A 24,001-nucleotide genomic window follows, 5' to 3' on the forward strand; every position below is an offset into this window, starting at 1 on the left:
ACTCGTACCGTAATGCATGATCCCGTGATCAATCACTTGGTCACATTGAGCTCATAATGATGATGCATTACCGAGTGGGCCCAGTGATACCTCTCCGTTATATGGAGTGACAAATCCCAGTCTCGATCCGTGTCAACCCAACAGACACTTTCGGAAATACCTGTAGTGCACCTTTATAGTCACCCAGTTACGTTGTGACGTTTGATACACCCAAAGCACTCTTACGGTATCCGGGAGTTACACGATCTCATGGTCAAAGGAAAAGATACTTGACATTGGAAAAGCTCTAGCAAACGAACTACACGATCTTGTGCTATGCTTAGGATTAGGTCTTGTCCATCACATCATTCTCCTAATGATGTGATCCCGTTATCAATGACATCCAATGTCCATAGCCAGGAAACCATGACTATCTGTTGATCAACGAGCTAGTCAACTAGAGGCTTACTAGGGACATATTATGGTCTATGTATTCACACGTGTATTATGATTTCCGGATAATACAGGTATAGCATGAATAAAGACAATTATCATGATCAAAGAAATATAATAATAATACTTTTATTATTGCCTCTAGGGCATATTTCCAACAGTCTCCCACTTGCACTAGAGTCAATAATCTAGTTACATTGTGATGAATCGAACACCCATGGAATTCTGGTGTTGATCATGTTTTGCCCTAGGGAGAGGTTTAGTCAACGGATCTACTATATTCAGGTCCGTATGTACTTTACAAATCTCTATGTCTCCATCTTGAACATTTTCACGAATGGAGTTGAAGCGACGCTTGATGTGCCTTGTCTTCTTGTGAAACCTGGGCTCCTTGGCAAGTGCAATAGCTCCAGTGTTGTCACAAAAGAGTTTGATTGGCCCCGACGCATTGGGTATGACTCCTAGGTCGGTGATGAACTCCTTCACCCATATTGCTTCATGTGCTGCCTCCAAGGCTGCCATGTACTCCGCTTCACATGTAGATCCCGCCACGATGCTCTGTTTGCAGCTGCACCAGCTCACTGCTCCACCATTCAACATATACACGTATCCGGTTTGTGACTTAGAGTCATCCAGATCTGTGTCGAAGCTAGCGTCGATGTAACCCTTTACGACGAGCTCTTCGTCACCTCCATAAACGAGAAACATTTCCTTAGTCCTTTTCAGGTACTTCAGGATATTCTTGACCGCTGTCCAGTGTTCCTTGCCGGGATTACTTTGGTACCTTCCTACCAAACTTACGGCAAGGTTTACATCAGGTCTGGTACACAGCATGGCATACATAATAGAACCTATGGCTGAGGCATAGGGGATGACACTCATCTCTTCTATATCTTCTGCCGTGGTCGGGCATTGAGCCGAGCTCAATCTCACACCTTGCAAAACAGGCAAGAACCCTTTCTTGGACTGATCCATTTTGAACTTCTTCAAAATCTTATCAAGGTATGTGCTTTGTGAAAGACCCATGAGGCGTCTTGATCTATCTCTATAGATCTTGATGCCTAATATATAAGCAGCTTCTCCAAGGTCCTTCATTGAAAAACTCTTATTCAAGTAGGCCTTGATGCTGTCCAAGAGTTCTATATCATTTCCCATCAAAAGTATGTCATCTACATATAGTATGAGAAATGCTACAGAGCTCCCACTCACTTTCTTGTAAACGCAGGCTTCTCCATAAGTCTGCGTAAACCCAAACGTTTTGATCATCTCATCAAAGCGAATGTTCCAACTCCGAGATGCTTGCACCAGCCCATAAATCAAGCGTTGGAGCTTTCACACCTTGTTAGCATTCTTAGGATCGACAAAACCTTCTGGCTGCATCATATACAATTCTTCCTTAAGGAAACCATTAAGGAATGCCGTTTTGACGTCCATTTGCCATATTTCATAATCGTAGAATGCGGCAATTGCTAACATGATTCGGACGGACTTTAGCTTCGCTACCGGTGAGAAAGTCTCATCGTAGTCAACCCCTTGAACTTGTCGATAACCCTTAGCGACAAGCCGAGCTTTATAGATGGTCACATTACCATCCGCGTCTGTCTTCTTAAAGATCCATTTATTTTCTATGGCTCGCCATTCAACGGGCAAGTAAGTCAAAGTCCATACTTCGTTTTCATACATGGATCCTATCTCGGATTTCATGACTTCTAGCCATTTGTCGGAATCCGGTCCCGCCATCGCTTCTTCATAGTTCGAAGGTTCACCGTTGTCTAACAACATGATTTCCAAGACAGGGTTGCCGTACCACTCTGGTGCGGAATGTGTTCTTGTGGACCTTCGAATTTCAGTAGGAGCTTGATCAGAAGTATCTTGATCATCATGAATAACTTCCTCTCTAGTCGGTGCAGGCACCTCAGGAACATTTTCTTGAGTTGCGCCATTTACCGGTTCAAGAGGCAATACTTCATCAAGTTCTACTTTTCTCCCACTTACTTCTTTCGAGAGAAACTCTTTCTCCAGAAAGATTCCGTTCTTGGCAACAAAGATCTTGCCTTCGGATCTTAGGTAGAAGGTATACCCAATAGTTTCTTTAGGGTATCCTATGAAGACGCATTTTTCCGACTTGGGTTCGAGCTTTTCAGGTTGAAGTTTCTTGACATAAGCATCGCATCCCCAAACTTTTAGAAACGACAGCTTAGGTTTCTTCCCAAACCATAATTCATACGGTGTCGTCTCAACGGATTTCGACGGAGCCCTATTTAAAGTGAATGCGGCAGTCTCTAAAGCATAGCCCCAAAAAGATAGCGGTAAATCGGTAAGAGACATCATAGATCGCACCATATCTAATAGAGTGCGATTACGACGTTCGGACACACCGTTACGCTGAGGTGTTCCAGGCGGCATGAGTTGTGAAACTATTCCACATTTTCTTAAGTGTGTGCCAAATTCGTGACTCAAGTATTCTCCTCCACGATCTGATCGTAGAAACTTGTTTTTCCTGTCACGTTGATTTTCAACCTCACTCTGAAATTCCTTGAACTTTTCAAAGGTTTCAGACTTGTGTTTCATTAAGTAGACATACCCATATCTACTCAAGTCATCAGTGAGAGTGAGAACATAACGATAGCCACCGCGAGCCTCAACACTCATTGGACCACACACATCAGTATGTATGATTTCCAATAAGTTGGTTGGTCGCTCCATTGTTCCTGAGAACGGAGTCTTGGTCATTTTTCCCATGAGGCATGGTTCGCACATGTCAAATGATTCATAATCAAGAGACTCTAAAAGTCCATCTGCATGAAGCTTCTTCATGCGTTTGACACCTATGTGACCAAGGCGGCAGTGCCACAAGTATGTGGGACTATCATTATCAACCTTACATCTTTTGGTACTCACACTATGAACATGTGTAGTAATACGCTCGAGATTCATTAAGAATAAACCATTGACTATCGGAGCATGACCATAAAACATATCTCTCATATAAATAGAACAACCATTATTCTCGGATTTAAATGAGTAGCCATCTCGTATTAAACGAGATCCTGATACAATGTTCATGCTCAAACATGGCACTAAATAACAATTATTGAGGTTTATAACTAATCCCGTAGGTAAATGTAGAGGTAGCGTGCCGACGGCGATCACATCGACCTTGGAACCATTCCCGACGCGCATCGTCACCTCGTCCTTCGCCAGTTTCCGTTTATTCCGCAGCTCCTGCTGTGAGTTACAAATATGAGCAACGGCACCGGTATCAAATACCCAGGAGTTACTACGAGTACTGGTAAGGTACACATCAATTACATGTATATCAAATATACCTTTGGTGTTGCCGGCCTTCTTGTCCGCTAAGTATTTGGGGCAGTTCCGCTTCCAGTGACCCTTCCCTTTGCAATAAAAGCACTCTGTCTCAGGCTTGGGTCCATTCTTTGACTTCTTCCCGACAGCTTGCTTGCCGGGCGCAGCAACTTCCTTGCCGTCCTTCTTGAAGTTCTTTTTACCCTTGCCCTTCTTGAACTTAGTGGTTTTATTCATCATCAACACTTGATGTTCCTTCTTGACTTCTACCTCTGCTGATTTCAGCATAGCAAATACTTCAGGAATGGTCTTCACCATCCCCTGCATATTGAAGTTCATCACAAAGCTCTTGTAGCTTGGTGGAAGCGACTGGAGGATTCTGTCAATGACCGCGTCATCCGGGAGATTAACTCCCAGCTGAGTCAAGCGGTTATGTAACCCAGACATAGTGAGTATGTGCTCACTGACAGAACTATTTTCCTCCATCTTACAGCTGAAGAACTTATCGGAGACTTCATATCTCTCGATCCGGGCATGAGCTTGAAAAACCATTTTCAGCTCTTCGAACATCTCATATGCTCCATGTCTCTCAAAACGCTTTTGGAGCCCCGGCTCTAAGCTGTAAAGCATGCCGCACTGAACGAGGGAGTAGTCATCAGTACGTGTCTGCCAAGCGTTCATAGCGTCTTGGTTCTGTGGGACGGGTGGATCACCTAGCGGTGCTTGTAGGACATAATCTTTCTTGGCAGCTATGAGGATGATCCTCAGGTTCCGGACCCAGTCCGTATAGTTGCTGCCATCGTCTTTCATCTTGGTTTTCTCTAGGAACGCGTTGAAATTGAATACAACGCTGGCCATTTGATCTACAAGACATATTGTAAAGATTTTAGACTAAGTTCATGATAATTAAGTTCATCTAATCAAATTATTAATGAACTCCCACTCAGATTAGACATCCCTCTAGTCATCTAAGTATTACATGATCCGAGTTAACTAGACCGTGTCCGATCATCACGTGAGACGGACTAGTCAACGTCGGTGAACATCTTCATGTTGATCGTATCTTCTATACGACTCATGCTCGACCTTTCGGTCTTCTGTGTTCCGAGGCCATGTCTGTACATGCTAGGCTCGTCAAGTTAACCCTAAGTGTTTTGCTTGTGTAAAACTGTCTTACACCCGTTGTATGTGAACGTAATGATCTATCACACCCGATCATCACGGCGTGCTTCGAAACGACGAACTGTAGCAACGGTGCACAGTTAGGGGAGAACACTTCTTGAAATTGTTGTAAGGGATCATCTTATTTACTACCGTCGTTCTAAGTAAACAAGATGCAAAACATGATAAACATCACATGCAATCAAATAATAATAGTGACATGATATGGCCAATATCACATAGCTCCTTTGATCTCCATCTTGGGGCTCCATGATCATCCTGTCACCGTCATACTCATCGACATGTAAGTTGTGATTCCTTGTACAATAGCATGAACATCTCATACATCACATATAGACCATTCATCATTCATCACAACTTTGGCCATATCATATCACAAAGCACTTGCTGCAAAAACAAGTTAGACGTCCTCTAATTGTTGTTGCAGGTTTTACGTGGCTGAAGTAGGGTTCTAACAAGAACGTTTTCTTACCTACGTGAAAGCCACAACGTGATTTGTCAACTTCTATTTACCCTTCATAAGGACCCTGTTCATCGAATCAGCTCCAACTAAAGTAGGAGAGACAGACACCCGCCAGCCACCTTATGCAACTTGTGCATGTTTGTCGGTGGAACCGGTCTCACGTAAGCATACGTGTAAGGTTGGTCCGGGCCGCTTCATCCCACAATTCCGTTGAAGCAAGATAAGACTAGTAGCGGCAAGAAAGTTGACAACATCAACGCCCACAACAAATTGTGTTCTACTCGTGCAAGAGAACTACGCATAGACCTAGCTCATGATGCCACTGTTGGGTAACGTTGCAGAAAACAAAAATTTTCCTACGATTTCACCAAGATCCATCTAGGAGTTCATCTAGCAACGAGCAATTAGATGCATCTACGTACCTTGTAGATCGCGAGCGGAAGCGTTCGAAGAATGGGGTTGATGTAGTCGAACACGACGTGATTCAAATCACCGGAGATCCTAGCACCGAACGGACGGTACCTCCGCGTTCAACACACGTACGGAACGGATGACGTCTCCTCCTTTCTTGATCCAGCAAGGGGGAAGGAGAGGTTGATGAAGATCCAGCAGCACGACGGCGTGGTGGTGGATGCAGGGCGTCACAGTAGCAGGGCTTCGCCTATACTACGAGAGAGAGACGTAACGGGGAGAGAGGGAGGCGCCAGGGGCTGGTGTCTGAAGTCCCTCCTCTCCCCCACTATATATAGGAGGGCCAAGGGGGGGGGTGGTGCGCCAGCCTAGGAGATCCAATCTCCTAGGTGCGGCGGCCAAGGGGAGGTTTCCCTCCCCCCCAAGGCACCTAGAGGTGCCTTCCATCATTGGGACTCTTCCCTTTTGTGGAACCCTAGGCGCATGGGCTTTTGGGGCTGGTGCCCTTGGCCCATGCAGGCCAAGGCGCACCCCCTACAGCCCATGTGGCCCCCCGGGATAGGTGGCCCCACCCGATGGGCCCCCGGGACCCTTCCGGTGGTCCCGGTACAATACCGATAACCCCGAAACTTGTCCCGATGGCCAAAACAGCACTTCCTATATATAATTCTTTACCTCCGGACCATTCCGGAACTCCTCGTGACGTCCGGGATCTCATCCGGGACTCCGAACAACATTCGGGTTACTGCATATACATATCTTCATAACCCTAGTGTCACCGAACCTTAAGTGTGTAGACCCTACGGGTTCGGGAGACATGCAGACATGACCAGGACGACTCTCCGGTCAATAACCAACAGCGGGATCTGGATACCCATGTTGGCTCCCACATGCTCCACGATTATCTCATCGGATGAACCACGATGTCGAGGATTTAATCAACCCCGTATACAATTCCCTTTGTCAATCGGTATGTTACTTGCCCGAGACTCGATTGTTGGTATCCCAATACCTTGTTCAGTCTCATTACCGGCAAGTCACTTTACTCGTACCGTAATGCATGATCCCGTGATCAATCACTTGGTCACATTGAGCTCATAATGATGATGCATTACCGAGTGGGCCCAGTGATACCTCTCCGTTATATGGAGTGACAAATCCCAGTCTCGATCCGTGTCAACCCAACAGACACTTTTGGAAATACCTGTAGTGCACCTTTATAGTCACCCAGTTACGTTGTGACATTTGATACACCCAAAGCACTCTTACGGTATCCAGGAGTTACACGATCTCATGGTCAAAGGAAAAGATACTTGACATTGGAAAAGCTCTAGCAAACGAACTACACGATCTTGTGCTATGCTTAGGATTAGGTCTTGTCCATCACATCATTCTCCTAATGATGTGATCCCGTTATCAATGACATCCAATGTCCATAGCCAGGAAACCATGACTATCTGTTGATCAACGAGCTAGTCAACTAGAGGCTTACTAGGGACATATTATGGTCTATGTATTCACACGTGTATTACGATTTCCGGATAATACAGTTATAGCATGAATAAAGACAATTATCATGATCAAAGAAATATAATAATAATACTTTTATTATTGCCTCTAGGGCATATTTCCAACAAATGTATCTTTTATGGATATCCTCCAAGTGATGATTTATTCATCTGGTATCTTTTCTTCGCTTGGTATTTCTTTGTCTTTTGGTCTCGGTTCTTGAAAGTCTTGAGCATGCATATTTACTTCTTGTAGTTTCTTTGGCATGTTTTCTTTCTTTGACCCAATATATAGGGGGAACTCCACCAAGTCTCAAATTGGATGAGATGTGCATGAAATTCATGTTCATATCTATATGCACATATTTATATGGAGTTTGTCCTGTGTGTTGTTGGTTCTCTAACTCCTTGGTCCCAATGAGTTTGGATACCATTTTGTTTGTGTTGTTGTTCTAGGAACAAGTGGAGATGCATTGGATGCTCGGCTCACTCACAAAGAAGGTGTTGTCACCATGTGCTTATTGGAGTCAAGCTAGGATGATCAATGAACTACTTTGTACCTTCAATTGGTATCTACTACATCCTTCCAATGTTATCTCGGTAACAAGTATCTTCATATACTTCATGCACACATTTCTTGCATCAACCTTGTGTAGGTTGTATCATGGCATGTTATCCATTCTTTCTTGTGATACTTGTTTCCTTTCTCAAAGCATCCCAACAATGATGTCTTGTTGCTAGTTGTGATGTCTTTGATGTTCGTGTGGTTGGAATGCATTTATATACAATAAGACCATATCTAGCCATGTGCTATGCTCTCAAGCAAATATCTTATTGGTATATGTATGACTTCCTTTTGGATATCTTGTTCCTTCGTATTGTAACTATTTCGGGTGTACATCCTTCTTTGTATATATATATATATCATCATGATTTCGTCTACCTAGAATCTTATACACTTGAGAGAAGTTGCATATCTAGATGATATCCTTTCTTTCACGTCCACCTTGTCTTTCTTATGTTATTTCTTTGGTGGCTTCGTGAAAGCTTTTGCCTTGAGTGCGTGTCTTCTATCGTTGCATCTTGATGCGCTCTTGTGTGGTGAAGATTATTTTCCTCGTGCTTATCTTTTACGAGGTTTTTGCCATCTTAATTGGCATCCCTCATCTTCTATCTTCACCGCGGGTTGTCACAAGCATAGGTTCTCTATATGCTTATTAGTAAGCTTGTGAACCCATTTGCTAGTTGTGTGTGGGAATGATAGGCCTTGCACCATGTGCCTCATTCTTTGAAGACTATTGATGCTTAATGCTCTTCTGTACATTAGTCTTCTCAAGTGCATTGCCTTGACTCACACAAATCTTTTTGGTTGAGCCCACTCTTAAGTTGCCTCTCTTACTTGTTGCTCAACCATGTGTTTGTTGCAAGTACTAGGCTTAGTTTCCTATATGCTCTCTTGCACTTCTTGTTAATTTCTATTGATTTTGGGGGAGCTATGATCCTATTTTGTGCACTTTGTATCCAAATACAAAATTTCTTGATGTGCACAAATCATGGGGATCTTCTCTAGTTTGTTTAGAACACTGCTCCGCTCTTATCATAATATCCTTTATTCATGTGGCTCGTAGGATCATTGGCCTAGTTGGTTCAATTGGTATCTTTTGATAGCTTGCTTCAATTGGTATCTTTTGATTGCTTGATTGCTTGTTTCTCTCTTTGATTATGTCTTTGTGGCATATCTTCCTTTTGCAATCTTTGGGCCTCAATATAGTTTGTCTTCCTCCAAGTATTTACCATTGGATATGTGTATTGCATTCCACTCTCTTGTTGAGAAATACACAATTTATGGAGGAACACATTTTATATTGGCCTTCTAAGCTTTTAGCCCATTTTGGCAATCGATGCCAATGGGGGAGAAGTTTCAAAGAGTTTTGTGGAGAAGTTTAGAGAGTTGTCTCTTCTGGCTTTGGTTTGTTCCTAAGCATACGCATCTCCTACGCATGCATTATTGGTTGTTGTATAGCATGGTGATGCATAATTCTTTATATAAACTCTCTTGAAAGTGATTGTCATCAATTACCAAAATGGGGGAGATTGACAGGACATGCGGTGCCCCCATGTGTGGTTTTGGTAGTTGATGACATTCTCTCTGGACTAATGGTTGCATTGAGTTATATTTGAAGGATTTGTCCATAGGCATTTCTTGAAGTCCATGTGTTGGTTTCAAGGAGTTTATGTGTTGACCAAGGTGCTATTAAGGAATTATCCAAAAATTGGTCATGTGAGTGTTGAGCTTATTGCAAGCATGTCTTGAAGAAGAAGATTGTGTGATCATTCATGTTTACCTTCATGACATCATCCAAACGAAGAGAGTTGGAAATATTCAAGGTTGATCAAGACTGTCAAGAGTGAATCAAGTTGATCAACTCACAAAGCGTAAAAGATGTACCGAGAGGGATCAAGTGATCCCATGGTATAGTAAGCATTGTCCATTGCACTTTGTGTACTAACCCATGGTCTATGTGAGAGTTCTATGTGGGGTTAGGTACGTGTCCATGGGCTTGCGTCAAGAGGAAGATATCATACAACCCATGGAAAGGATGACATCAAGTGATGATCGTCATCAAGATTGCCATGTGCAAGTTCAGGTGGAGCACCACGAAGAGATCAAGTTATTGAAGCTTGCCATCCATTGTGATGTCAATGGACTTGTGAAGATGTGCCGAAGAGTGGCTCACCCATAGTGGAGTATGGGGGAGCAATCATCTAGTCTTCATCGAGCCAACGCAATCAAGAAAGGTGGTCCAACTTGAGGGAGTCAAGATCGTCATCATCTAGCTCAAGTGGACCATGTGCAAGGCAAAGGTTTGCCCTTGATAGGCTTTATTTTTTACCGGTCTCGTGGTGGTAGTTGGGAGACCGGGTTATAGGATCGTTTGCTGTACTATCAAGGGGGGCTCTCAAGTTGGTGGCTTGATCGTATCGTTAGTAGAGAGCTCAAACCATTGCATCCTTGCATCATGTTTCTTGGTTCTTGTTTGGTTCTCTTTCTGAGTCTTAGAGCTTATGGTCATCTTGATGACAAGCTTGAGTTCATCAAAAATGGAGTTTGCATGCGTCTTTTATGATGTTTTCGGTGTTGGAGGTTTTACCGGTCTTATACGAGGAAGGGTTCTCACCATTTTATTTTGGGCCTTTTCTCATTTGCTTCTTATTGGTATTTCTATCAAGATTGTGTTAGCCCTTGTCGCCAGCTTTCCAACAAACTTGGTTTCATCGAATCCGGAGTCCGTTTGCAAAAGTTGTTGTAGTTTTGGTGTTCTGAAAAGACCGCAGCGGTACTACGGCGAATTGGAGTGAATGTAATTTTTTACTACCGCTCCAGAGCGGTAATACCGCGGTTCCTACGGTGGTAGTAACGCTCCGGACCAAAAACTCGTCCCAAGTCCAGCGATGGTAGGCACGGATGTAATTTTTTAGTACCGCTCGCAAGCAGTAGTACCGCTACCCTTAGCAGTAGTACCGCTACCCCTAGAGGTAGTACCGTGATGTCAAGTGGTACTACCACTCCGACGGTTCTTCTGGCTTTTTTGCCTCCTCGCTGTTGCGTTTCAAAGGGCTACTACCGCCCTAGCGGTAGTACCGCTCCTTGGAGCGGTAGTACCGCTCGGTGCGGGCTGTGAGCATAACGGTTGGATTTTTCCCCACCTATAAAAGGGGGTCTTCTTTCCCATTGAACCTAATCCTTTGTGCTCGTGTTCTTCCCCCATTGTTGACCTTCTTCGAGCTTGCTAACTCTCAATCCCTCCATGGATTCTTGCTAGTTTTTGAGGAAAAAAAAGAGGAGATCTAGATCCACATTTCCACCAATCACTTTCTCCTCTATGTGAGGGGAACCCCTTGGATCTAGATCTTGGAGTTCTTGGTGCTCTCTTTCTTGTTCTTCCTCTCATTTTCCTCCCTAGCATTAGTTGTTTCGGTGGGATTTGAGAGCGAAGGACTTGGGCACTCCGTGTGCCCTTGCCATTGCATTTGGTGCATCGGTTTGAGTTCTCCACGTGATACGTGGAAGTTACAAGTTGAGAAGCTTATTACTCTTGGGTGCTTGGTACCCTTGAACTTGTTCCTCTTGGGTGCTTGGGCGTCCTAGACGGTTGTTGGTGTTCGGAGCTCAATCATTGTGGTGCAAAGCTCCGGGCAAGCGTTGGAGTCTCCAATTAGGTTGTGGAGATCGCCCCGAGCAATTTGACGGGTACCGGTGACCGCCCCCAAGGGTTGCCAAAGTGTACGGGTTCGGTGACCGCCCCCAAGGGTTGCCATTTGTATGGGTTCGGTGACTGCCCTCAAGGGTCCCTTAGTGGAATCACGGCATCTTGCATTATGCGAGGGCGTGAGGAGATTACGGTGGCCCTAGTGGCTTCTTGGGGAGCATTGTGCCTCCACACCGCTCCAAACGGAGATTAGCATCCGCAAGGGTGTGAACTTCGGGATACATCATCGTCTCCGCGTGGCTCGGTTATCTCTTACCCGAGCCCTTTACTTGAGCACTTTACTTTGTGATAGCCATTTTGTTCTTCGTCATATATCTTGCTATCTCATAGTTGCTTATCTTGCTTAGCATTAGTTGTTAGTGCACATAGGTGAGCCTAGTTGATTTAGGTTTTGTGCTTGACAAATTAACCTCTAGGTTTATTCCGCATTTGTTCAAGTCTAAACCGTAATTATTTTAAAACGCCTATTCACCCCCCTCTAGGCGACATCCACGATCTTTCACGCTTCCATCAGACCACTGGACTCCAGTCCGAACTGCATGTCACTCGCTTTTCCCGCCGAATAAGCTTCGACTCTCTGAGCTCTTACGCCGTAGCCCCTCAATCAACACCGAGTGAAGCCTTCTAGACTCCAGCTCCACCTTCAACATGACTCCATGGTAGATGACCAGGACACCCACGCACCCCATCAACTTCAAGCTCCGTGTATACACCACCTTGAATCAACCCCGCGCCATTGTCTTGTCGAAGCCGCACAAGCCTCGGGCTTGTGCCACGTGTTTCCACGCCTCAGAAGTCGGTCACCATCAGCATCACGCACCTATGTCGCCGTCGCCGATTTCACCACCGTCTTCTGTACCAACCGACTTGCGTCGATCCATCATTCTGCCTAGTCCGACCCAGCCGAACATGTCCAACTGCAATCATGCTTCACCCTGCATCACGACCGCTTGCACATCTGTGCATGTCTTGGACGCCCTGTGTTTGCACGATCATGTATGACACGCTCCAGACTCTCAAATCTTCTACAAATTCCCATCCATCACATGATACTTTCATCTTAGCACCTTGACATCATGCAACGCCTTCAAGCATCCTTGTTGTGTCAACAAATCTTTCACTCCGGTCTGCCATAACCCAAGGTTTTTAGTTTCGCGAACTTCTCCACCTCAAACCTGGTACCCGTTGGCACCATGGTTCTTCGTATGACTAACCGTGAAAAATTATCCGAGCTTCTTTCTGTGATCCCCAAATACATGTGTGCCGCTACAAATCGAAAAGAGTTGCTTTGGTCTTCACGTGATTGCTCCCTGGCACCAATTCCAATGTTGGCTTGCTTTGCCAAAGCTTTTGCTATTCTAATGATGCATATCGCTTGATGGATTTTTCACTCAAAAATCATCTGCTGCCTTGCGTCGTACATGAGGACTCGGTCCTCTTCTTTTTTTCAACAAATCCTCACGATGCCACGGCTTCTGGCTGAGCCCTCCATACAGCTCGGTGCCACCATCGAACGAGTCAGCCGCACGCGCCGTCCTACCCACACAGGAATAAATCCCGCGACATGGGCCTACAAGCACGCCGCATCTCGGCACGTGCACTTCCAGCTTGGTCCGTCTCGCATAGAGCACCTACCTCCGGATCAATCCGATCGACCGAATTGATCTATACGCAGCCGCCGCCGCCGCCCTTGATCGCTACTGCCGCAAAATCGTCAGCCGATCTATCACCTCGTCCGTGGAACCCGCGGCATGATCGCCCTGCTATTCCGACAGCTGCTCCTGTGATTTTCTCGACGATTTCTTCCGGCTCTTCCTCTAGATCAAGCATCCAACAACCTAGCTCATGATACCATTTATTAGAATAAATCTGAGACATACCGTTGATTATCTGAGGACCAAGCAATCACACGAGCACGACACCGAGATTTGTTAACGAGGTTCACCGATATGGCTGCAGCCCCGGGGCTTGACTACGGGCGCTCCTCCCCGTGATACCGCTACAATATCGCACCCGGTCGTCCTGGACACCGGCACATGCTGCCGGCTTCCCCTGCGTTCCGGTGCTATTATGTTGGCATATATTACATCGTGTGCCTACCCCTGCTATATATGAGAGGCCTAGGATACAAGTGTCCTATTAGGACACGACTCCACATCCTATGTAAACACAATACAACTCATAGTCCAACTGTAACCTACCTTGTACATTATATTCGACACAACTCTAACAAATATGCGAGAATCCTTATCATATAAATACATTGGTTTACTACAAATGGTTGGTGCAGATAGATCTAATAGCTTCATACATTTGCTTGAAAGGGTGGTGGCTAGATTAAAAGCATGGAAGGAAAAAATGTTAGCAATGGGAGGAAGAAATCTTGCTAAAAGCGGTCATTCAATCAATTCCGGTGTTTACTATGGCCGTGTTCAAGATTCCATAGAAAGTAATAAGGCTAACACATATGATATGTCTGCCTTTTGGTGGGGAGAAAAATACAAATTGCATGTGTTGGTTCGCATGGTGATGCATGTGTATTTCTAAGCCGAAGGGGCTATGGGGTTATGTGATCTCACTATAAGAAAAAGACACATTCGTGATGTTATACCCCAAACGAAAATATTTTCTGTCATAGAAGTGACACTTCCATGATGATAATTGTGACAAAAACATGTGTCATCTAGATGTGGTGGGCGCCTACTTATATGACAAAAAAATATGATAGAAAATGGGTTATTGTCTTGGGCGGGACAAAGGGCGCATCACATGATGTTCTTTGGGCCTTCCATGATGTAAAAAATTTATGGTAGAAGTGAGGGCGAGATTTTTCGAGGATTTATCGCTATACGGTGGGTTGTCGTGCCGCGGCGATGCAAGGGTGGTTTTTGCGCACGCATGTGCGTGCCTGCACTTACTAAACCTAAGCGAGCCCTTCTCTTACTAAACACGAGTGAGCCCTTTGCATTGTTGAACCTGAGGGATCCCTTCGCTTACTAAAACCCAAGTGATCCCTTCGTGCTACTGAACCTGAGTGATCCCTTCGTGCTACTGAACCCGAGCGATACTTCTCACCACCGAACCTGAGCAAGCCCTTTGCACTACTAAACCCAAGCGAGCCCTTCGCAGTATTGAACTCGAGCAGCCCCTCGCACTACCGACGAGTGAATTATGGGACACTCGAGTCATTGCGATCATGCGTAGTAGTGTACGAGGCCCTAGTTGATCGTGCACGCTATACGTGGAGTCGAGACTAGCCGGCTGGTTGTTGAATCGAGCCCCTTGCATGATACGTAGAGTTGACCTAGCCGGTTGGCTCGATGTCCAGTCCCCGCTGTTGCCACACGCGCGTATGCCCCAGCGCATCCTATCGGGGTGGGATGACCACGACCCCGTGGCTGTGTTGGACGAACATGACCCCGAGGAGGAGGTTTCGTGGTGTGCCATACCCTAGCCGGTTGGGGTGGATAAACAAGACCCTATTGTAGCTACAGATGGTTAGTGTTGGACGAACAAGATTCCGTTTCATGGTACACCACAACCCAGTCGATTGGGGGTGGATGAACAAGACCCCGTTGCGACCGTAGGCGGTTAGCGCTGGATGAACATGACCCTTCGAAGTCATTCCGCGGGACGCCACGCCCTAGCCGGTGGGGGTGGATGAACATGAATCCGTTTTGGCTGTCCCACCCCAGCCCACTGGTGATCATTGAACAACACCCCATTGTTGCATACCCCAACCATCCAACGCAGTCGTCTATTGCCTCTCGATGTACACGAACCCTAGCCGTATGCGCGAGTACGCGTTCGAGACCCTGGTCGCATGTACGTATATGACCATATTTTTTGCAGCATGGTTGTACATATGTGTACACGACTAGACGAGATTGCGTGACTTGCTACGTGCGGGGCCAAATTTGCCAGTATGACACGTTTTGGTCATTACTCCACGGTACATCTTTGGAAAGAGACCTCGGTATGTACGTGCACGTTTCAGACAATGCTACACACGCTACAACCTGATGGGTCCAGCTGTCAGGGGGAATCATTTCTTGCGCGTAATAAGGAGGCACCTGCTTGTGTGTGGCCATGGACCTAGTGGGTCCCTACTGTCAGCCTTTCCACATATAGTCCTTTTTCGATGGTTGTTGTTTGTTGGCCACGTTGACAACCATACACCGAGTGCACTAGGCGGTGGACAGCTACGAGGCCTTGGACAGAAATGACATGGAGCCAGGTAAGACGCGACAGTCGAATCCCATGTGGAAGGGAGTAAGAGGGTTGACTCGTTCGGGTATGGCGTGGGGCTTCCTTCGCCGAAGAATAACAAGTGTGGACGGTTGAATGGATGGCATGGCCTGGCCAGAGGAGGGGTGGCACTTGGCGGTGAGGCATGCGATGCAACACCGCTAGCTGTTGGAGACAGGAGCAGGTGGTTCTGCTGACGATGGAGGGAGAGGGCGAGAGATTGAAGAACCACGTCAGTTGTTGGATTTACATCCAACAGCTACGGATGTCAGGATCGTTTTTTGAGTATGTTGAGAATGCATTGCGTAGGCTTCAACCTCGTGGGCTCAAAACGCCAGCTTCTAAATCTGTGGCAGACATTAAGCTCATTATGTTTTTTTAAGAATTAACAAACCATTTACATTTTTTAAATACACCCATTTGTTGGGCTAGGTGAAATAAGAATGTAGCGGACATGCAACCAATTTATTTTTTCTTAGAATTTACAACCCATTTGCTTTTTCTGAAATACGTGAATTTGTTGGGCTTCATGAAGAGATAATGTTGGACTGGACAAAGCAATTGTTACAAAAAAATAAAACCGAGATGGGCATTTCGTTTGTTGACCATGTTGTTCCATGTCGAGCACACTGAGGCTCACATTTGTTGACCACTTGAGCCACGTCATGCCAAGTGCACCAAGGCAGTGGACGACGACAATGTCGGTGCCAAATCCAGCATATCTTGAGGTAGGGGTCCTGAGCTAGGCGTCTTGGAACGATGGCAACATGGACACAAGATTTTACCCAGGTTCGGGCTCTCTCAAAGAGATAATACCTTACGCCATGTTTTCAATTGTATTGATATGGGGTATATTACAGAGTAAATGTATCTACCACGAGATTGTTGTATGAGATTCTAATGAATATGAGATCATCTATTGACTAGCGTAGCCTCGGTTTATATAATGCACCGGAGGCCTAGGGTTTAGAAGAGTCCCCGTTTGTGCGCCAAGTATTGTGGAATCTCCCTTGTATGCGCCAAGTGGCATGTTAATAAACCTCCATGGGGGTCCCCGGCCCGGACGTCTTGGCCGGGAGACAACATGGTGAGTACCCCCTAATCCAGGACACCATCAGTAGCCCATGAACCGGCCTTCAAGTTGGGGACGCTCCTCGGTTCTTCCCAACTATTCTTCGTCTTCTATCGTCGGTCTTGAAAGCTGGTTCAACAAATCTTCTTATTTTCGATCTCGAGGATCGTCGAGGTGTATCCGAATAGTTCACATGTCAGGCATCCGATGAGACCCTTTAAGTTATCGACCTTTATCAATGCCTTGTTATTGCCACACCTCGGGTTTGAAGTTTTCCCGAGCGGCGGTGTCCTCTTGCAGCCGAGCTCCAGCGTCAGACTGCATCTGAGGTGTCTTTTTTGCAACCAAGATCCAACGCCGGTCGGCATCCGAGATGACATAGATTACCCCGGTCTTGAAAAAGTTGAAGGAGTTCATCCGAGCTTCATGCCGAAAAATTCCCGAGTCGAGCCGGCCACTCGGATCCGAGATTTATGCCGAACTATTTTCCAAGGTGGTGCACCACCTCAGTCTTGGGCTGATTTTTTTAGATTGGTGCAATTTATTCTCTGCAAAGATGTATAACCAGTATTCCTCAAGGTGCATGCCAACCTAAAATCCGAGATGCACCTAAAAGAGAAGATAAAGCCGTTAGTCCCAGTAGCCCCTGAGAGTTAGGTTGATATGCAAAATCGGCATGAGGATCAAGTCCTTGCTTGGCAGTATACTTAGGAACAGAAACACAGTGTGTAGTAGCTCCTGACACTCAGGTTGGGTGCGGCAGACCAACCTAAGGATCATAATCTTCTCGGAAACTATTTTGCACTTTGATTTTTCTGCATTGAATCGCAATGCAGTAGCCCCCAAGACTTGGGTTGGAAAATATGGCCGACCCTAGGATCGTATCTTCCTGATGCTTAATTGCATTTATTCAGAAAAAGCACGAGCTCAATAGCCCCCGAGCCTTAGTTTGGGCACAAGTGGTCGAATTAAGGGTTGATTTATTTGACTAACTATTTTATTTCCTTGATGTAGGCATCTCGGCAAGAGAACAAAAATCTCTTGAAGGAGCTGGAGCTAGCCTTGTCGAGTACCAAAACAAAGTGGCAGACATCAAGGAATTCACCCGTGAGGCGCACGGTAAGTTTTATTCTTGACCACTATGACCAGAGGTATGTTTAAATGGCTAATTTCTATACTACTTACTAGTAGAGGATACCATTGGTCAACTTAAAAAGGATCTGGAGCAGGCTCGAGAAGCCGCCCATTATGCCGAAGCATAGGAGGTTGTGGGTTGTCGGACCCATGCTTGGAAGATCTGAATTTAATCAGCTCAAGGCGGAGAAGGATCAAGAGACACCGGGTATTGAAATGTTTAAGTATCCGTTGGCTGCCTCTGATGACCCACAAGTATAGGGATCTATCGTGGTCCTTCCGATAAGTAAGAGTGTCAAACCCAACGAGGAGCAGAAGGAAATGACAAGTGGTTTTCAGCAAGGTATTCTCTTCAAGCACTGAAATTATCGGTAACAGATAGTTGTGTGATAAGATAATTCGTAACGGGTAGCAAATAACAAAAGTAACTAAGGTGCAACAAGGTGGCCCAATCCTTTTTGTAGCAAAGGACAAGCCTAGACAAACTCCTATATAAAGCAAAGCGCTCCTGAGGACACATGGGAATTATTGTCAAGTTAGTTTTCATCATATGCTCATATGATTCGTGTTTGTTACTTTGATAATTTGATATGTGGGTGGACCGGTGCTTAGGTGCTGTCCTTACTTGGACAAGTCTCCCATTTATGATTAACCCCTCCCACAAGCATCCGCAACTACGAAAGAAGAATTAAGATAAATCTAGCCATGGCATGAAACATGTGGATCCAAATCAGCCCCTTATGAAGCAACGCATAAACTAGGATTTAAGCTTCTGTCACTCTAGCAACCCATCATCTACTTATTACTTCCCAATGCCTTCTCCCTAGGACCAAATCATGGTGAAGTGTCATGTAGTAGACGTTCACATAACACCACTATAGGAGAGACAACATACATCTCATCAAAATATCGAACGAATACCAAATTCACATGATTACTTATAACAAGACTTCTCCCATGTCCTCAGGAACAAATGTAACTACTCACAAAGCATATTCATGTCCATAATCAGAGGGGTATTAAATAGCATTAAGGATCTGAACATATGATCTTCCACCGAATAAACCAACTAGCATCAACTACAAGGAGTAATCAACACTACTAGCAAACCACAGGTACCAATCTGAGGTTTTGAGACAAAGATTGGATACAAGAGATGAACTAGGGTTTGATAGGAGATGGTGCTGGTGAAGATGTTGATGGAGATTGACCCCCTCTCGATGAGTGGATCGTTGGTGATGATGATGGCTTCGATTTCCCCCTCTAGGAGGGAAGTTTCCTCGGCAGAACAGCTCCGCCGGAGCCCTAGATTGGTTCTGCCCAAGTTCCGCCTCTAGACGGCGGCGTTTCGTCCCGAAAGCTCTCTCTTGATTTTTTTCCAGGTCAAATCCCTCCATATAGCAAAAGATGAGCATCGGAGGCCTGCTAGGGGGCCCACAAGCCACAGGGGTGCGCCTAGGGGGTAGGGCGCGCCCCCAGGCTTGTAGCCTCCTGGTAGGTCCCCTCTGGTATTTTCTTCGCCCCATATTTTTTTATATATTCCAAAATAATTCTCCGTAAATTTTTAGGACTTTTGGAGTTGTGCAGAATAGGTCTCTTAGATTTGCTCTTTCCAGTCCAGAATTCTAGCTACCGGTATTCTCCCTCTTTGTGGAAACCTTGTAAAATAAGAGAGAAAAGGCATAAGTATTGTACCATAATGTGTAATAACAGCCCATAATGCAATAAATATCAATTTAAAAGCATGATGCAAAATGGACATACCAACTCCCCAAGCTTAGACCTCGCTTGTCCTCAAGCGAAAGCCAAATCGATAAATATCTCCACATGTTTAGAGGTAGAGCTGTCGATAAAATAAAATACGGACATGGGGGCATCATGATTATCTTTAGAACAACAACATATATTGTCATATAATTTCTTATGCCAAAGTAATAATTCATTCACAAGGTAAAGTATGAATCACAAAACTTTATCGAAACCAACAAACTATGATCTCAGTCATTGAAGCAATTGCAATTTATCATAATGTCGGAAAGATTCAATGTAAGAGCTTTATGGCAAGTTCACATACTCAATTATCTTTTAGTCTTTCATAATTGCTAACACTCACGTGATACTAATGAGTTCAAAGTCTAAATCGGACACAGAGAAAGATAGGGGCTTATAGTTTCACCTCCCAACCTTTTACCTCAAGGGTAATGTCAACAATAATACTTTATGATAACCTACATCCGAGTGGATATATATATTTGGATCTTTTCCCAACATATAGTGCGTGCCAAAAAGAAAAAGGTGTAAAAAGGAAAGTGAAGATCACCATGACTCTTGTATAAGGGTAGAAGGTAAAAATAAAAGATAGGCCCTTTGTAGAGGGAAGCAGAGGTTGTCATGCGCTTTTATGGTTGGATGCACAAAATCTTAATGCAAAAGAACGTCACTTTATATTGCCGCTTGTGATAGAGAACTTTATTATGCAGTCTGTCACTTTTATTTCTTCCATATCACAAGTTCGTATAAAGCTTATTTTCTGCACACTAAAATATCATACATATTTAGAGAGCAATTTTTATTTCCTGCATCGATGACAACTTACTTGAAGGATATTACTCAATCCATAGGTAGGTATGGTGGACTCTCATGGCAAAACTGGTTTAAGGGATGTTTGGATGCACAAGTAGTATCTCTACTTGGTACAAAAGATTTGGCTAGCACAAGAAGATGTCGTTCATCACTCCATGTGGTATGTACTATTTTGTCTGCATGCCATTCGGATTAAAGAGTGTCGGGGTCTACTTTTGCAAGGGCAGTCCAGATTGGTTTTGAGCCACAGCTGCACAAAAACATAGAGGCTTATATGGATGACATTGTGGTCAAGACCAAGGATAGAGCCACCCTTATTCAGGATTTGAAGGAGACATTTTCTAATCTGTGCAAGATCAATTTGAAGCTCAAACCGGAAAAGTGTGTATTTGGTGTTCCCTCCGGCAAGCTGCTTGGGTTCTTCGTATCCCATCACGGGATCGATGTAACACCCCGGATGTAACTTACCTTAATTATACTCCAACTCTTGCCATTTTCGGCTCTGAGTTATGATATTCCATTGGTTGGGTTTTGTCTTCGTTTTGCTTTTTGTCCATGTCATGCATTGCATATCAAGTCATCATGTGCATCTCATTTGCATACGTGTTCGTCTCATGCATCCGAGCATTTTCCCCGTTGTCCGTTTTGCGATCCGACACTCCTACGTCCTCCGGCGCCCCCTTTTGCCTCTTTTCGTGTGCGGGTGTTAAACGTCCTCGAAATGTACCAAGATTTGCCAAGCGGCCTTGGTACGCCACCGGTAGACCGCCTGTCAAGTTCCGTGCCATTTGGAGTCCGTTTGATACACCAACGGTTAACCGAGGAACCGTAAAGGCCTCGTGTGTGTTGCAGCCCAACACCACTCCAAAGTGCCCAAAACCCATCCAAACCTCCTCCATCCTCTTGGCCGTTCGATCACGACCGCGTGGCCGAAAACCGCACTCCATTTGGACTCTCCTAGCTCCCTCTACCTATAAATAGACCTCCTCCTCTAAAATTCGGGCGAAACCCTACCCTAATCCTTCCCCGCCGCCACCGGACATGTCCGCCGTCTGCCGGACGTCTTTGCGCCACCGCCCGCAGCCAATGGGCGCATGACACCTGTTGCCACCGCGCCTCCCCGCCGCCAGGTCCGAGGCCGGCCCGCCCGAGCCGCGACCGGGCCCGAGCGCCCGAGCCCCCCCCGCCGCCTTCGCTCGTCCGCCGCCCGGTGCGCGTCACCGCCGGCCACCGCCCCGCCATCGCCGAGCTCGCCGCCGTCCAGATCCGCCCCGCCGCCCGCGCGAGCTCCGGCCGCCGCCTCCTCGCCGAGCTCACCGGCGACCAACTCCGGCGACCCACGAGCCGTGCCTCCCAGCGCCGGATCCGGCCTCCCCGGCCCTGGTCCGGCGAGCTCCACGCCGGCCACCGCCTTCTCCCCAAGCTCCGGCCACTGATGAAGCTATGTACCTAGGGTAGGGTCATGGATCTGTCCAAAATACCCTCCCCAAGGACATCTCTACAAAGAATCAGAAGCAGTCGGAGAAAAACCATCATCCACTCGACCGTGAAGATGTGCTCACTCGACCACCTTGAAGACACTTGACCACCAGAAGATGAGAAACTCTCCAGTCTGCAACGGTCAGGACTTAAACCATAGCTTTATGGTCATTTATAACACTTTACTGTAGACGTTACCAGTAACGCCTTTCCTTTATGAGCATTGAACCCTGTGTAACAGAGGGGAGCTGGGGTCCTGGCGCACTCTATATAAGCCACCCCCTCCTCTGGGACAAGGGTTCGCACTTTCTGTAATTCACACACATATATTCAGTCGACCGCCTCTGGGCTCCGAGACGTAGGGCTGTTACTTCCTCCGAGAAGGGCCTGAACTCGTAAACTCGTGTGTACAACTCCTCCATAGCTAGGATCTTGCCTCTACATTCCTACCCCCCTATTCTACTGTCAGTCTTAGAACCACGACAGTTGGCGCCCACCGTGGGGCAGGTGTCTTAGCGACTTATTGGAGAAGTTGCAATTTTTTTGATCCCCATCATCATGGTTCCAGGCGGAGGTTTGGCTGAGGGCCGCGAGATCCATCTCGACGCGCTCGTGTTTGTCGCCGACGACTCCGCTTGGCTTTAGGAGGCACCACTCGACGCCGACGCGCTCCCCGCCCGCGGGGCGACGCACTTTCACGCGTGCGTCCGCAGCGTCCTCCTGCGGCAACCGTCGACCTAGTACCAGCCGACTCCAGCAGCTTCCCCCCTCCCTGCGACCCGCCGGAGCAAGCGCACCGGTCGGTCGAGGCTTCAGCGGTGGATGAAGCATGTGGTGGCCTGCCAGTCGGCCACCCCTCAAGTCACGGCGATCGAGCCCGACGAGTCTCTCCACGGCCTGTTCGATCTGTCGACTGGCTCCGTAGAGACCGCATCTGAGTGGGGCAGCAGTGACTCGGCAGCGGAAGTCCTGATGGTCAATGGACCATGCAGCCCTCCTGGCTTCAATCGTGAAGACGGAGGTGACAGGAACGGCGATCCGTCGCACGTTCACGAGGAGTACCGCCCCGAGCCTCTCTCCTCGCAGCAGAGGGAAGAACTTCGTCGCCGGAACATGGATGCCCTGCATACTCCTATAGTTGGAGAAACACCCGAGGCCCAGGCCTTGGAGCAGGCGCGCTTGGCCAATCTGGCTGAGCGCACTCGGCTGGAGAACCTCCAGCGCGCACTCGACGATCACGCTCGTCAACGTGCTCCTGAGTCCAGTCGACGCCAACCTTTTCCACCTCCGACTCAGGTATACCGAACACCGATCCAGAATCTAGCAGCTGCTGGCCGGATAGCAGAGTCGATTCAACCTTTCCAATCAGAAGCTGGCCGAGGTCTGGTGCAGATCGGAGCCTTGCTCTGGGCAGCGGGAGAGCAGAATACGGCCGTGTCTCAGTCACGGAATAGGATCCATAGCAGATCCGTGGTAGTAGATACAGTTCAGTCGGCCCATAGCCCGAGATCGCCCCCGAGGCGTGAGGGACGTGGAGATTGGCGTGATCAGTATAGAAACCAGGAGTAGTATGATCGTCGAGCCGATCACGATGATCGCCGTCCAGTGCCCACGCCTCCTCCAAGGAGTGGGTCATACGTGCCTCGGCCACATGAAGACAGACGCCCTCACAGTGTTGGAAGAGGTATTCCAGTCGACCCTAGGGAGCCAGGCTTTGATGCGAGATCTATTGTCGTGCAGGGCTTGGTCGACAGAAACAGAGCTCACCGAGATGGCCATGATAGAGATCCACAAACCAGCAACATGGTGCATGTCTCTGGTCCAGAGTGCTTCAGCAGAGCTATCAGAGCTGCGGTGATTCCCCCCAACTTCAGGTTGGCGACTGGAGTCAGTAAGTTCACCGGAGAGTCCA

This window comes from Triticum urartu, chromosome 3A (assembly GCF_056163025.1).
Source record: "Triticum urartu cultivar PI428250 chromosome 3A, HENAU_Tu73, whole genome shotgun sequence".
In the NCBI taxonomy this organism is placed as follows: Eukaryota; Viridiplantae; Streptophyta; class Magnoliopsida; order Poales; family Poaceae; genus Triticum; species Triticum urartu.